Source organism: Mchenga conophoros, linkage group LG10, assembly GCF_057382185.1.
Source record: "Mchenga conophoros isolate Kocher_MC1m ecotype Shallow Benthic linkage group LG10, M_conophoros_male_GT1.1, whole genome shotgun sequence".
Classification (NCBI taxonomy): Eukaryota; Metazoa; Chordata; class Actinopteri; order Cichliformes; family Cichlidae; genus Mchenga; species Mchenga conophoros.
This window is the reverse complement of record NC_140535.1, coordinates 3172630-3187876: the sequence shown is the minus strand read 5'-3', so window position 1 is coordinate 3187876 and position 15247 is coordinate 3172630. Positions and strand designations below refer to the sequence as shown.

General features: G+C 42.2%; 1 long non-coding RNA gene across 1 annotated transcript; it reads right to left on the bottom strand.

Annotated features, from left to right (window-relative positions):
- Nucleotides 1–13064: 13064 nt before the first annotated feature.
- Nucleotides 13065–14496, bottom strand: LOC146565216 (uncharacterized). The gene is made up of 2 exons (XR_014893992.1): nucleotides 13267–14496; nucleotides 13065–13173 (listed from the first exon to the last, which is right to left on the bottom strand). It is a non-coding gene; the product is annotated as an uncharacterized LOC146565216 (long non-coding RNA).
- Nucleotides 14497–15247: the final 751 nt, after the last annotated feature.

The window sequence follows — 15247 nt, the reverse complement described above, 5'->3', positions numbered from 1 at the left end:
AAAGAAAGCTGCTGTCTCTTGACATGTACAAGCCCACTTTTCCACAAACTTACAAAGCATAATTCATAATGAGCGCTCAAATAATTTTAGGCTGCCAAAATGTACTTTGTAGTGCACCAATTAGGCAATCAATCTCAGTGAAATTTATATGAGAGCTCGTTCCAAGTTTAATAATCATAAAGAAGTGAATCACTGTGTGCAGAGAGAAAGGATATTGTCATATAATTACTGATTAAGTCAGATGAAGTCTCCATCACACTAATCAAACAACAAGGTTAGTTTAAATGTCAGTAGAGAGAGCGGATTGACCTGCCATGGAGTGCCTTATAGTGTTGTACACTATGTTAGCCGTGCTAACTCGAACATGAGAGGCTGAGTGCCACATGAACTCCATGGCTGTTAAACTGACAAATTACGCCTGCCGATTTTTGTCCAGGGGCGGCGAGCTGACATTTATGTAGGCTCTTATACAAGAGGAAAAGATTTTTCCTTTTATGGTGTCACTCTTTGTAAAATGTGTTTGAAAAGTGGGTTACATTTGAAATTTGCATTTCAACACAGTGTCCTTTTCAAGTCTTCTACAGCCATGCTTGCAGCTCTGTGGGACTCTAAAAACACACAGTATTTCCTAAACGCTAATGTTAGCATGTTCAAAATGCCAATATATATTGTTTACCATGTCCGGCAGCTCTGTTTACCACTAAATACAAAGTAGAGCTTTGTTCAGTTTTTGGAAAACAAGTACAATTCAGTTTAATTTATATAGCATCAAATCATAACAGCATTTGCCTTAAAGAGCTTTGTATTGTAAGGTTGAGACCCTACAATAATACAGAGAAAACCCCAACAATCAGACAGCCTCCTTTGAGCAAGCACTCGGTGACAGTGGGAAGGAAAAAATGCCTTTTAACAGGAAGAAACCTCTGACAGAACCAGGCTCAGGGAGGGGCGGGGCCATCTGCCACAACAGGTTAAGGGTGAAGGGAGGAAGAGGGGACACAGCCAGAGATGAATAGTAACTAATGACTGAATGCAAATTGGTATTTAAACACAAAGTCAGTGAAAAAAGGTGAACGATGAAGAAACACTCAGTTCATTAAACCCCAGCAACCTTGGCCTATTGCAGCGATACTAAGGGAGGATCTAGGGTCACCTGATGGATACAAACTAAATATTTTGACCAAAATTAGTGTATTCATTCAGATCCATGGGCTCCATGGCAACAAGTGCTCCAACCAATCAGTTATTTGGTCTTGCTATTGAAATAACTCACGTATACATTTCTGAAACTATTTAAAGGAATGTTTTAAGAATGAGTAACACAGTCAGTCACAGCGGTATGTCTCATGGTTCTGGGTCATTTTGACCCAGCGTTTTGAGTTTCTTGTGTTTTGGTGTCATTTTGTAGGTTGTTGTGGTTTTAGGTTCATTAGTTGTCTTAAGTTTAGTCTGTTTTGAGTTTCTTATATTCCCTGTTTGGTTCCTTGTGCATTAGGTTCCCCTTGTGTCTCTGTCCTATGTGTCCCGCTCTGTGTGTTTATGTGCGCGTGTGTCCTTGTCTCTCGTTTCCCTTTCCTGTTCCCACGTTCCCCTCCGTGTGTTTCATTCCTGGTTTCCCCGGCCCTGTCATGTCTCTCTCCCTTGCACTCTCTCATGTTTTTTCACCCTCTCTCATCCCCTCTCGCTCTCTTGTGCTCTCTCTCCCTCTCGGTTCTTTGCTCCCTCGTTCACTCTCTCTGTCTCGTCTCCCTTTACTGTTTCTGCGTCCCCCTCGTTGTCTCCTCCCGTTGTCTCCCAGCTCCGTGTCATGTTGTCATGTTGTGTGAATTAGTTTGCGTCTCAGTGCTTCGTGTTTTACTTTGATAGTCTCCTGTCTGGTGTCCGTCATGCTCAGTTTTGTTTCCCCCGTCTCGTTAGCTAGATTACGTACAGCTGTGTTTTCTCCTGAGGTTCGTTTCCTCGTTTGCCCTTGTGTGTATTTATGTCAGGCTCTCCCTCTGTTCTGTGGCGCGATCTCCCTCATTCCTAGCTGTGTGTTTCCATGTATTCGTTTAGGGTCCAATCCTGTCTGTCGCACACAGCTACATATGACAATACGAGGTTCACCTAAGTTGTCTGTAAAGGTTCTCAGTCATCCAGGTCATTGTAGTCTAAGGAGCTTGGAAAGAAAAAGCGTCTGGACTTCTTCAGATTGCTTGTTCCAACCAGGACAATAGAGTGTTACACCGAATGCGATAGACGCGACCAGAGCTTCAGGTTTACATGTAAAGGAACGCGATGAAGCGGATTTGCGTCGCAAAAACGCTTTTCTGCCTGATTTAGCAACCAAGTAGCGCGACTGGCATGTTTGAAGCGCGAAGTAAAAATACGCGCTGCAGTTTTTGTGTTGTATTTTGTGCATTCGTGCTTATCACATCTACCACTCGAGTTGGAAAAATCTGAACTCCAGCGTCAAGTCGCGCCACAACAACCAATCAGGAGCCTGGTGACGTGATGCTCTGACCTAGTTCAAAGGGTCCGGCCAAAGCCCTTCATTCTAGCAATGAAGTAAGCTGTAAGCTGGGTCCTTTTTATTCCTGTCTCTCTGTAAATAGTTATATTTTATATATTTATGTTTAATGTTTTTCTGTTTGAACATCTTAATATTATTTCAAATACATTTTTGTAATGACTACTGTGTAAAGGGTCCTCTACGCCGCTGCTCTGCTCTCCACAGTGAACAGAGAAGGGAGACTCTCTCTTCAAGCCCTATACCGACAGCTGCCGTCTTGCAAACATACCGCGTGGCACTACTTCCTCCCACATTTCCGCTTCACGCACGTGAAAATTGCATATTTTAAAGCGCGACCAGATCGCTTTGGATGCGCTTCGAGGTGCAAATGTGCACGCGACCAGCTAGGGGAGTGTGGCGCTTTTTGGTCGCGTTTACCCCGTTCGAGGTGAACGCACCGTTATTTGGGCCGATTTTCAAGGGTTTTTTTCTGTTTTTGTTTTGAGTCAGTACCACTTCTGGTCAGACCAAGTAAAAGTACTTAGTACTTTATACTGAGTACATTTATTCTTCTTCCCAGTAATGTTAGATATTTAACAAAGAGAGAAAGAATTATGGGATAGATTTATGAAAATAACTTGTGCAATCCGCTAATAGGTTTTTCAGGAGATTCAGTTGTGCTATTTTCTAAACACAAGCACAGTCAGTTCATTTCTTTTTGATATCAAGCTTAAAAAATAAGACGTGTTTTTCTGTGTTAAACACGAGCACATCAACAATAAATTCAGCAACGTCAGTAAATCAGTTTGCGTGCTTGATTTAAATATTCTCCTCTCTATTTTGTGCGCTTTTGAGTTCCCTTCATGTCACTTTGCTTTCTTTGACCAACTAGTTAAACTGCCCTGTAAGTGTTAAGGAAGCAGGAAGATCTCTAAATCAAGAGCCTCTATTACCAAAGAACCAAAGATTATTCCAAGAAGGGTTTTCCAAAGGCAAGGTGGCTACACAAAGGAATCTCCAAAAGGTTTAGTGGTAGGTAGGGAATGAAAACAGAATGAAAAGATGAAAACACTGGAACCTGGAGACCATAATAATGGAAGAGTAACAGCACTGAAAGAATCCTGAATTTAAATTGATGGAATAAATCTGCAACAGAAAATATGGTGGCAGAAATATAACGTTCATGGTAGAAGTCCATTAAGTGAGTGAGAAAAGGCGTCTCATCTTTTACTCTCACAGCAGCTTCTTCTTCATGCCTCTTTAGTCCACAGGTTCTAAGAGGCAACCAAGCATCAGCGAATGGGGTTGTTTTATGTGCTGACATGTTTGGGTACTAAAAATGCTCGGTGCTTGAAAAATGTTAACTGATACATTTAAAATAACGATGAAATGGTTCTGAAATGGACATTTTGCCTCTCTGTCCCCAAGTGAATTTAACTTACACATGTTCTCACTCGTTTTAATTGAAAATAATGACAACAATCACCAGATTTCAACGAATCTCACAAAGTAAGTTGTAACGAATATAAAGGCTGCTCTTTGTTAAAGGTTTTGGGTATCACAGTCTATCCATTTGATGCCAAATCGCAGAGCATTATCAAAGACTCAAAGAACAGTGGTGAGCTTGCTGTGAGTCTGACACAGAGCAGGAAAGAAATATTTAATTCACTTTAATTTGCTCCTGATTTTTTTATTAACTTCTTTTACCCAAATCTGCACATTACTTATCACTGCCTTCTTAATCATTTAAAAGACTAACACGGGAGGAAGCACTTCAGCCGTTTTACCACAAAGCAAAGAAGGTTCTTTGTCAGTTCGTCATTTTCTTCTCGTCTTTATTGATAATAGTCCTCTGCTGAGGGAGTGCTGCAGCAGATGTTTGCTTGCTTTCTGGAATAAGCAGGATGACGATCACTAACCATGAGTCTACTTTCACAGGCCCCGATTAATCATCGAGTCCCAACATATCTATTTGCATGATATGCACTGAATGTTAAACGCCAGAAAGACTCATTATCACTTACATTCTTATTAAAAGTGAATACCACTGATGATGCTTTCCTCATGGGAAATAAGAAAGTGAGTTCTTACACTGTATAAATGAGCCGTCATTTCAATTCCAGCAGCTCTTCCTTGTCACGGATGTGAGAAGTTGGGAACTAATAAGAATCTGACACCCACACTCATGACTGCTTGAATATGCATGAATAAGACATTCTGTGGGTAAGTTAAAGGTTGATGAAATGTGTGTAGTTTATTTAAGACTACACAGAGATTTATTTGTGCATTTTCTGGATCTTCATTAGAGAAAAAAAAGACTTTAATAACGCTGGCTGCTCATTTATACACCGATCACTGCTCACGATTCACAGTACCCGGTCTCTGAGTAGCACTTCTTACTGTGTTATAAGAAGATGAAGTATCTTTAGAAGGTGCGTTCACAGTTCAACCATCTGCTCAAAAGTGTTTTCAAGCATGAACAAGCCTTTGAGGCTGTCTGTGCAGGGCGTTTTTCTTTCTGCATTTGAAGCTGATAAATACTAAAGAGTATTAGGGTCACGTTAAGAAAAAGACATTGTGTCCATTTTGAGATTGAAGTCTAAATTTTCTTGATTAAACTGGAAATATTAATGAAAGCATGGAAATCAGATTTTGTGAGTAAAGCTGACATGTGCAGATTAAAGTTGCTGCTTCAAGCCAAACAACTGCCACACAGTGCTCTGTGTAGATCAGCCATCTTCATTGTGTCTTGTGATACAACATACATCCTCTTTTTTTTGCACGAGGGTGTAACCACCAGTATCCTCGCATCTGTCCACTGCCAGCCATTTCATTTCTCAGCTAAAGGCATTTTGTGGAGGGTATAGCAGCCGTGACAGTTTGCCTTGAAACAACTTTAATCTTTGTATTTTGACTTTTTTCTCAAAATAAAGAATTATTCTTTTTATGTGGCCCTAATACACGTTGGTAAATAAAAGCACAATTCTTTTTATTATTTTGCTTTTTTAAAATTTTTAAGTGGAGGCCTCTCTTGCCACACTTTTAATAACTGTCTGCATTCATCTACAGTATTTGCCTCATAATGTCTGATTATTTCAGTGTCAGTGCTCCTTGAAGGAACGTCTAAACTTCATGTAGAATTTTAAATGTAACACACATTTCACATACTGTTTATTTACTTTGCAGAATAAAACTAAAATATTCTATTGTCACGATACGTACGTGTGTTTCAGATCTTGATTTAATATTCTTTGACTATTGTTATTCCTGGTGATCTTAGTTCTCTCTCCTTTGTATTTTTCTTAGCCTGTGTTTAGTCTCTGTCCTCACGTCTTCTCTGTGCTTGTCCTGGTCCCACGTCTCATGTCTATGTTCCCTCCTCTCCTGAGTCAGTAATGTCTCAGTATGAAGCCCGTGTCTCTGAGTATGCATCTTTGTCTCGTGCTTCCTGTTTTATTTTGATAGTCCTTGTCCTATGCCAGCGTTTTCTACTTTGTTCCCTGTCTCGTGATGTCTGAATAGCTCCAGCTGTGTGTCCCTCCCATTTCCCATTCCTTCATTGTGTATTTAAGTCCTGTGTCTTCCTCTGTTTGTTGCTGGTTCGTCTGTGTTTTCTCCTGCATTTCTCTTGTGTATCACCTGCTTTCTTCATGTTCCCGGATTCCTTTTTTTCAGCATTGGTCTTCATGTTCCATGTTTCTCTGTCTCAGGTTTCATGTCTAAGTTTCTAGTCCCAGACTTTAGTTCCTTTGTGTTAAACAGGTGCTCCCAGATACACCTGCATCCACACACACACGCACACACCCACACATACCTGCCAGTACACAAGCATGGAACACAGGAACAGCAGCAGTGCAGAAGACACACACATCAAATAATCACAATAACAATAATAGTAATAATAATAATCAGGGATGCACCGATACCACTTTTTTGGAAACGAGTACGAGTACTTGCATTTCAGTACTCGCCGATACCGAGTACTTAATAAAAACATGATTTAAATTTGCAGGTAACAGCTTTAGTCCTATAATTTAACAACAAACAAACAAGGGACTAGTTTGGAATTAAGAACATTTATTTAAAATGAAAAGCAACTGGTTTCATAAAAGGTAGGCACTCATCAACAAATACACGTAGATTACTTAATTTGATAGACTACTCATACAGTAAAAACTAGAGATGGCACGATACCACTTTTTTATGTCCGATACCGATATCATAAATTTGGATATCTGCCGATACCGATATGAATCCGATATAGTGTTTTTTAATCAACAAAACTGTTTTTTAAATATCTTGCTGCATTTTGTATAAGTTCATACTCAAGTTTAAAACAACAACTACACTAAAGCTATTCTGTTATACCTGTATGCAAAAAAAATATTTCATAGTTCAGCAATACTGATCAATCTAATAAACTTAAACCTACACCATCCTCCCTATTCTGGTATTTTAAAGAGTACTTAGCATAAATATTAAGCAACCTAACTAATAGGGTTCCAACTCCCAGCAACAACAAAAATAAAAAAATAAAAAATAGGGAACCACCCCTCACGCTCCACCTCATGATGCTTAATCGACGTAATCAACCTTAATTTGATGCAGTGTGAAAAAAAATGCACAGAAATCAATTATTTTTCAAGAAATATTAAATAGATTCAACATCTTTCTTCAACAGACTGCAGACTGCACAGATGGTACCTTCCCAAAGTAAAAAGTACTATAGCTTACTAGGGTATATATATTAGACTTAATAGTCACTATATACAGTAATTGACTTCTATTCATTTTACATCAAATTAAAACTTTGGGTGTCAGATAATTATTTATTAAAAGCTAGACATTTTAAATGAGAATAAGAAAGAAAAGTATGTCTTTGTGCCCCCTTTTCCCTGTTCATGCCCTATCGGCCCCCTGGCTAAACTTTGCTAGATCCGCCCCTGCACAGTTACCAGCGTCAGCTACGTAGAAAAAGATCCTGGTGTAGAAAGTAATATTAAATACATTCAAACAACAGCTGATCAAGCTTAAACGTGCTGCTGTTGTTCAGCCGCTGGTTTCCTCTTTCTGGTGCAAAGTGGGCCAAAAGCAAACTAGAGTCACGGACTCGCGACAGAAAAGCCGATCAGCTGATCGTTAAGCAGTTTCATGATTGAAGTAGCAGCAAGAAGAGGCAGTCGCTCCATATATCGTTTGTTAAGCTTAACGCAGGAATGCTTTACAAACATTCAGAGATGGACTTACACACTTGCTTTACTTCTCTCGGGATAACTTTATCGGAGATGAAATGCCGGGTTGCTAGCGAAGCTCCAAATGCTATCCAGACCACTGACAGGTCCCGCATGCCACAGCCGCTCTATCACGTGATGCATACTGCTCCGACGTGCTAACGTTCTGAGGTGAGTTACGGCGTGTTGCAAGTTTTGTGAGGTGCTTTCGTGATATTTAATGGATCGGATTACATTTTTTATTTTTCTCCGATATCCGATCCAGTAATTTAGGTCAGTATCGACCGATACCGATACGTAATATCGGATCGGTCCATCTCTAGTAAAAACCTAGAAACTACAATATTCTCTTTAGACGCAGAAAAAGCATTTGACAGAGTTAACTGGAAATTTCTATTTGCAACTTTACACAAATTTGGTTTTGGATCCTCTTTCATAAACTGGTTAAAAATATTATATAATTCCCCAACAGCTTGTGTTAGAACAAATGACCAGACATCCTCCAGCTTCTGTCTCTTGAGGGGCACCAGGCAGGGATGCCCACTCTCCCCTTCACTGTTTGCAATTTTTATTGAACCACTAGCAGCAGCAATTAGACAGAATTCAGTAATTAAGGGCATAAAATGCAAGAACGTGGAACATAAAATCAGCCTTTATGCGGATGATGTGTTACTCTTTCTCCAAAATTCACAAACCAATATCTCTGGGGTGATTGAATTGATAAACTCTTTTGCAAGAATATCAGATTACTCAATTAACTGGTCAAAATCTACAGTTCTACCGATTAATTGCTCCCTCCATAATTCCTCTTCTACACCACTGCAATCGGGAAATATAAAATATTTAGGTATTAATGTTTCTCCCAAGCTTGCAGATCTAACTAAATTAAACCATATCCCACTTTTAAAGAAGGTAGAAGATGATCTGGCTAGATGGAAATGTCTACCCATATCACTCATGGGAAGGGTTGCTGCTATAAAAATGATGGTCTTACCAAAAATAAATTATTTATTCTCAAAGATCCCAACTAAACCGCCACAAGATTGGTTCAGATCTCTAGATTCATGTATGTCCAAATTCCTTTGGAAAAATAAACCCCCACGTATAAGCTTAAAAACACTACAAAAGACCAAGGATAAAGGAGGACTAGAACTGCCTAACTTTCAGCACTACTTCTTAGCCAACAGGCTTCAGTTTATCTCAGGATGGCTAAAACATACCCTCTTAGATGAACCTTGGCTAGATGTAGAACAAGCACTCTGCAATAATCTAGAGATCTCAGACCTACCATTTATCAGCTCAAACATCCAACGACATGAATGCTTTAAAAGCATCAACATCAGCTCTTCTCTGACAGCATGGTGGGAGTTTCTAAAATTGACGGCGTCTTCATTAATCCCATGCAAACGTACACCTATCTGGAACAACCCTGACATATTACAAAACAATAATATGATAAACTTTTCAGATTGGAGTGATAAAGGAATCAAATATTTAGAACATATACTAGAAGGAACAGAATTTATTTCATTTGACGGACTAGTTACACAATATGGGATCAACAAGAAAAGATTTTTAGAATATCAGCAAATTAAATCCATAGTAAAAAAGAAATTTAAACCGGGTCAAGTTGAACTACAAACACCACCAAGTGTGGTTCAATTTCTTACTCTTAAAACCCCCAAATTACTATCCAAAATATACAGAATGCTTTCTAAAACAGATGAATCAATATCACTTCCTATTGCAAAATGGGAAGCGGATTTATCAGTTAACTTAGACCTAAACTTCTGGTCTCAGATTTGCTTAAAAACCTTTCATCTAATTAGAAATCCCAGTCTTCAATTAATTCAATACAAAATATTACATAGAGTGCACTATACAGGTCATCGGATGTTCAAGATGGGCTTTACGTCTACCAACAACTGCTCACACTGCCAAACCAATTCACCGGACAATTATATCCACGCTCTTTGGTTCTGTCCACCAGTTCAGAAGTTTTGGCGCGAGATATGTGAAGACTTATCGAAGTGTCTGAAATGTAACATTCCAACTTCCCCCTTAGTGTGTTTGTTGGGCAGCTTAGATAATGTCACTTCAGAAAAGAATATCGCCCATATGGTTTTCACTGCCCTATGCAGTGCATGGGGGCCCAGCCCTGGAGCAGGGTGCCGCCGGTGCATCGAGCCACCTGGGGGGCTCTTCAACTGGTGGGGGAGATTGTCACAGAGGTGGGACCAAGTCATTGTTTTGCAAGTCTCAAGTAAGTCTCAAGTCTTTATCCTCAAGTCTCAAGTCAAGTCTCAAGTAATGTCAGGCAAGTCAGAGTCGAGTCTCAAGTCACTGGTGTAAAAGTCCGAGTCAAGTCACAAGTCTGAAACTTTGAATTTCAAGTCCTTTCGAGTCTTTAAAAAAAAAAAACGAAAAAAAGCATGTTGCAGTTATGCTAAATGTAAATATTAGACCATGTAATTTTAAAATCTGTGTTTTTCTCAACACATGACAAAATAGTGAACTTAGAAAATATACACAAATTGTGAAATTGCACCTCTTTAAAATGCAGCTCAATTAAACTTAGCTCCAAGAATAATTTTCACCGACAGTTCTGAGATAAGCTGCATGTTATTCTTGGATGCGGTTGTAGGACCGGCTTTAAAATCGCATGATAAAAATATCATACATATTAAAAAAAACTGTATCACCAACGTAGCCTGGACAACATTTGCTAGTTAGATGAAGTCAGCTATCTCATTGTAGCATATTTATATGCATATTTATAATCATACGGTTCTTGGAGTGAGTGCATACACTCGTGAAGTTTAGTAACTTCAGGTCACTGCAACAAGCCCAGGTACAGTTTACCGACGGATGGGTGCAGGACCTTGAAATGCACCGTGTAGAAAGTAAAGACCATCGTACATATCATAAGTTTACCAGTCTCACAAATCGTCGTCATAAATACACATTCATTAACCGTTTATTAATAGGACCTTTGAGCTCAACGGTAATTAATTAGTAGTGGAAATAATTTCTGGTAGCATCACAGAAATGTAGCAGTGACAATAATACTGTAGTATGCTGTAATCGTACTGGAAAATTAGTGATACAAAACAACTGTTTTACCCTGTGAATAAAAGTATATGTTTTTGTCAATGTACCATAATAACAGAAGCGAAACGCAATATTGTGTCAGGACAATTCACTATTTATGCACAATAAACAAAGGAGCATAGCGCGACAATTTCTGTTCAGCGCCAGACTTGCTTGTAACCTATATCACCAATTATGTTATGAAAATGACGTATTAAGTACTAAAAAACACTGACCTTCGTGTAAATGCTTGGAGCAGACTAACCTGTGAGCTGGAGTGTTCTGGGACGTTATATTTGACCTTTGAATGGCTGCAATCCAGGCCATCCGTCGCGTCTTTGTTACTTCGGAAACATGGCTCGAACAATTTCTCTTCAACGACGTAATCCGATAACAACCGATCTCTTTACCCGTCGGCTTCCCGTGGCTGTCATGCGACCGGCTATTGCAGTTAATAATACAACAGCTTCTTGACATTTTTGTGTTTCTTTTTATCGCTGTGTGACTGATTTTAATTGAAAGCCTGCGTGCGCTAGTACCGCTTGCCACGAGTTCCCAGAATCCTTTGCGGTTCTACCCGTGAATGACGTCACATTTTCAATCTCTATATAATATGCATGTTAAATTTTATATTTGGGGTAAAATATCAAGTCTTTTCAAGTAAACCGGTTCAAGTCCAATTCAAGTCCCAAGTCATTGGTGTAAGAGTCCAAGTCAAGTCACAAGTCTTAGAACATTTTTTCAAGTCAAGTCTAAAGTCATAAAATTAATGACTCCAGTCTGACTCGAGTCCAAGTCATGTGACTCGAGTCCACACCTCTGGATTGTCACATCTTGCAGGAACTTTCCTCTCTTCAGGAGCTCCCTCTGCAGGAGGGGGAGATACAGGAGAGGTGGAGGAAGATCTCAGCCTGGGCGTTTATTGTCTTATGTAGTCTGGAAGATGAGTGGATGGTGGGGTGGGTGCAGTTTTCTCTGTGGTGGGGTTGGGTGGACTGTCCTGGGCTCTGTGGGGCCGGGAGGTGCTGCTGCACTTGGCCCCGGTCTGGATGGGCCTGGGCCCCCTTTCCCTGGCGGGTCGCGGAGTATGGGGGTGCCTACTGAGGTCAGCGGGGGAGCTGGCCCCAGGGAGGGGTCACTTGCCCCTCCCTCCCTTCCTTCCCTCCCCATCTCCAGCTACCTCCCTCTTCCCGCTACACATGCAGGACCTTGGAGTAGGGGTATGTCACCAGGGTGCAGAGGAGGCTACCCCCCCCGTCCCCTTCTGGCTGCCTCTGCCTCAATTTTATCCCACAACTTAGACATTCACATTACTCACACTCTCATAACACATACATATAGGATCTTGGGGGTGGGCACGATACACGGAGTCCAAATTACCATCAGGGTGTACACCTCACCCCTGGCGTCGTTGCCCACCTCTCAATTTTAAATACACGTAGACATTGAGGGCTAGCAGGAGGGACTATGCGCTTACCTGCTGCTCTCTGGCAGGTAGCTCCATGCCCTCCTGGGTTTTAAATGCACCTTAGAACACACATGCATCAACACTACAATGAGCGGGTGGAGGGAGGTTTGGAGTCTTCTCTCACCCCCATTCTCTGCGGCCTGCTGGAGCGGGGGGGCTAGGAGGAGGAGTTGGCCGTCCGACTGCGGTCTGGAGTGTGGGGCCTCCCTGCTGCTGCGGAGTCGGGGCGGTCTGCCTCTCCCCACCTGGGTCTGGGTGCAGTTCCCCCCTCCAAGGGTACCTAGACCCGGTTCGTAGAGTACGCTTGGGGAGTGTGATCGTGTGTACAGCGTCTCTTTATGTCTGTCTCCACGTTGGTTGAGTGTGGAGTAAGTGCATATGAGAGCATGAGGGTGGGAATGGATGTTTGTGTCTGTGTGTGCCTGTATGTCTGTGTCTATATGTCAGGTTGGGTGTCAGGCGCCACCTCTCTGGGGACATCTCAGGCCCTCCAAGGTTTGGAGGTCTATCTCCCCCCACCACCACTTCCCCTGCCAGTGGCGGACTCCCTCAGACATCGGTGTGTTGGTGGTTCTTTGTGTCCAGGGATGGGCGTCCAGATACACACCGGCTCACTCCTTGGCGGCCGCTTATCGGGGCCTGGAGCCTGGGGCTCGGTCACTCAGGCACGGCTGGCTGCCGGTGGAGCTCACGGGCGTGTTACGTAAGGCCCAAAATGGCCTCCGTACAAGAAAGTAGTAGTTCTAATATTGACCAGTAACGAACCACCACACGCATACTGTAATGGGTTACACAAGATTTATTTGTTCTTTCTCCGGGTAAAACTACTGGCTGAAGACACAACTCTGGCCAGGAATCCAAGGCCCAAAGCCACCGCGGTCAGGGTTGTTAGCCTGGTTACAAACAGGGGAAAGGTGGTCACTTGGAAGAACAAGCAGCCAAAACGTATCAATCCTGCAGCTTCCTCAAAAAGGCTTGCCAGCCACCTTTTCAGGCCTGACTTCGTTCGAGGCTGGGTCTCCACATCACATCCTGGGAGCTGGAACTTCCCCAAAACTGGTCCAGTTTCCTTGTCAGGGGCACAGAGAGTCTCCAGTCCAGTGTTTGTTTTCCTGCCTTCCAGCACATCCACTCACATCCCAATAAGAATGAGTCCTCCCTCCAACATCCTCAGTTTATTTTAAAAGCAAAACCAGGCCAGGTTAAAAATCTTTTCCATTAAAATGTGCACACTTCATCCTGGATCTTCGAGGCTTCCCTGCTTCACCAGTGTCCTACTAAAAAAACAACGACAACCCCTACTTCCTGTTTCCTCTCCCTTTATAGAGAAGGGCTCCAATCCTCCCCAATCAGCTGCTCCCTGTATTCAACTCCAAATAGCTGGCAGCTGGACTAGAGTAGAATCTCCACTCCCACATGGGTGTGGCCCACACCTCACATCAAACACAAAAAAAACACCAAAGCATGCAATTAATACAAAACAAAATCTAAAGAAATGCCAACCCAAAAGCTTAGTGGGGGATTCTCTCCATCCTTTTCCACCATGCTATACTCTGTAACAGGCGCGTCACTGCAACTCCCCCTGGCTTCTGCTCCGCGGCTGCTGAGTGAGCCCTCATCTGGGACTCTCCTTTTTTTTCTTTTTTTTTTTCTGCCCGTTCTGTTGGTTTTTGTCTTTTGCCCTTCTCCCCCGTCCCTCTTCTCAGCTGTTTCTCTTTCCCTCTTTCTTTCTCCCCTTCTTTCCCCCAGTCAAGTCTGTCCCGTATTCAGTAAGTGAAAATAAAATAAACAATAAAAGGTGAATCAAATGGACCATTACGGCAAGGCTGGGATGGTCAATTTGGTAAAGTAAATCCGTTGGGCATCTTTCTTTGCCTTTAGACAACAATTCTGATGGCAAAAGAGCCAAACGGGACAGGCCAAAAAAAAAAAAGAAAAAAAGAAAAGAAAAGCATGTTGTCTGCAACATATTACAGAATAAATAATTTAAAAAAAAACCAAAATTTAATTTTAAATTTGTTCGTCTGTTTCTCTGTTTAGAAGTCACACTAGCACAGTCACAGCTGGGATGACATCAGAGGTTAGTGCATCGGAGCTGCTCCCTTTTTTAGTTAGTTCCTCAAAGGGGGCGAGGATGGCAACAGTCGTCTCCATAAGAGCCCATTGGTGAGCGGTGAGATAGTCAGGGAGTTCGTGCACTCGCTTTTGCTCAATGAGGGACTGGAGCATGTAATACGTGCTGTTCCAGCGCGTCTGTACGTCCTGCTGCAGTCTCTTTATTGGCTGGTTGAGCTGTCCCTGAATGTCCTCGAGGCGGGAGTAGGTAAGGCGGAATGTTTAAAATGCCCAACTATTTTCCGTCCCACTGCTATAGCATCAGCTATGCTCCTCTGTGCTAATAAGCGTGGGTAAATAAGTGTGGGTAAACTCTTTGTACTCGTTGTCGTGTTGGGATTTTAGGTGCTTGATTAAATTACTTGTGTTAAATGCGCTACCTTTAGAGCCTCCTCTGGACAATTTCGCTGAGCACAATTTGCAGTCCGCCTTTGTTTTCGCGTCTTCGTTCACTTGGAAATAGTTCCACACAGCTGTTGGGCGATCGTGGCTCAAGAGTTGGGTGTTCGTCTTGTAATCGGAAGGTTGCTGGTTCGAGCCCCGGCTCGGACAGGCTTGCTCGTTGTGTCCTTGGGCAAGACACTTCACCTACCGCCTACTGGTGATGGCCAGATGGCGCGATATGGCAGCCTGGCTTCTGTCAGTCTGCCCCAGGGCAGCTGTGGCTACAACTGTAGCTGCCTCCACCAGTGTGTGAATGTGAGAGTGAATGAACAATGGAACTGTAAAGTGCTTTGAGGGGTCCTGAAAAGCGCTATATAAATGCAATCTATTATTATTATTAATATGTCTCGCCTCGCTTTCTCCCCGCTCTGAGCTGCAGCCGGGGCCTGGGGGCGGGCACTCGGAGCC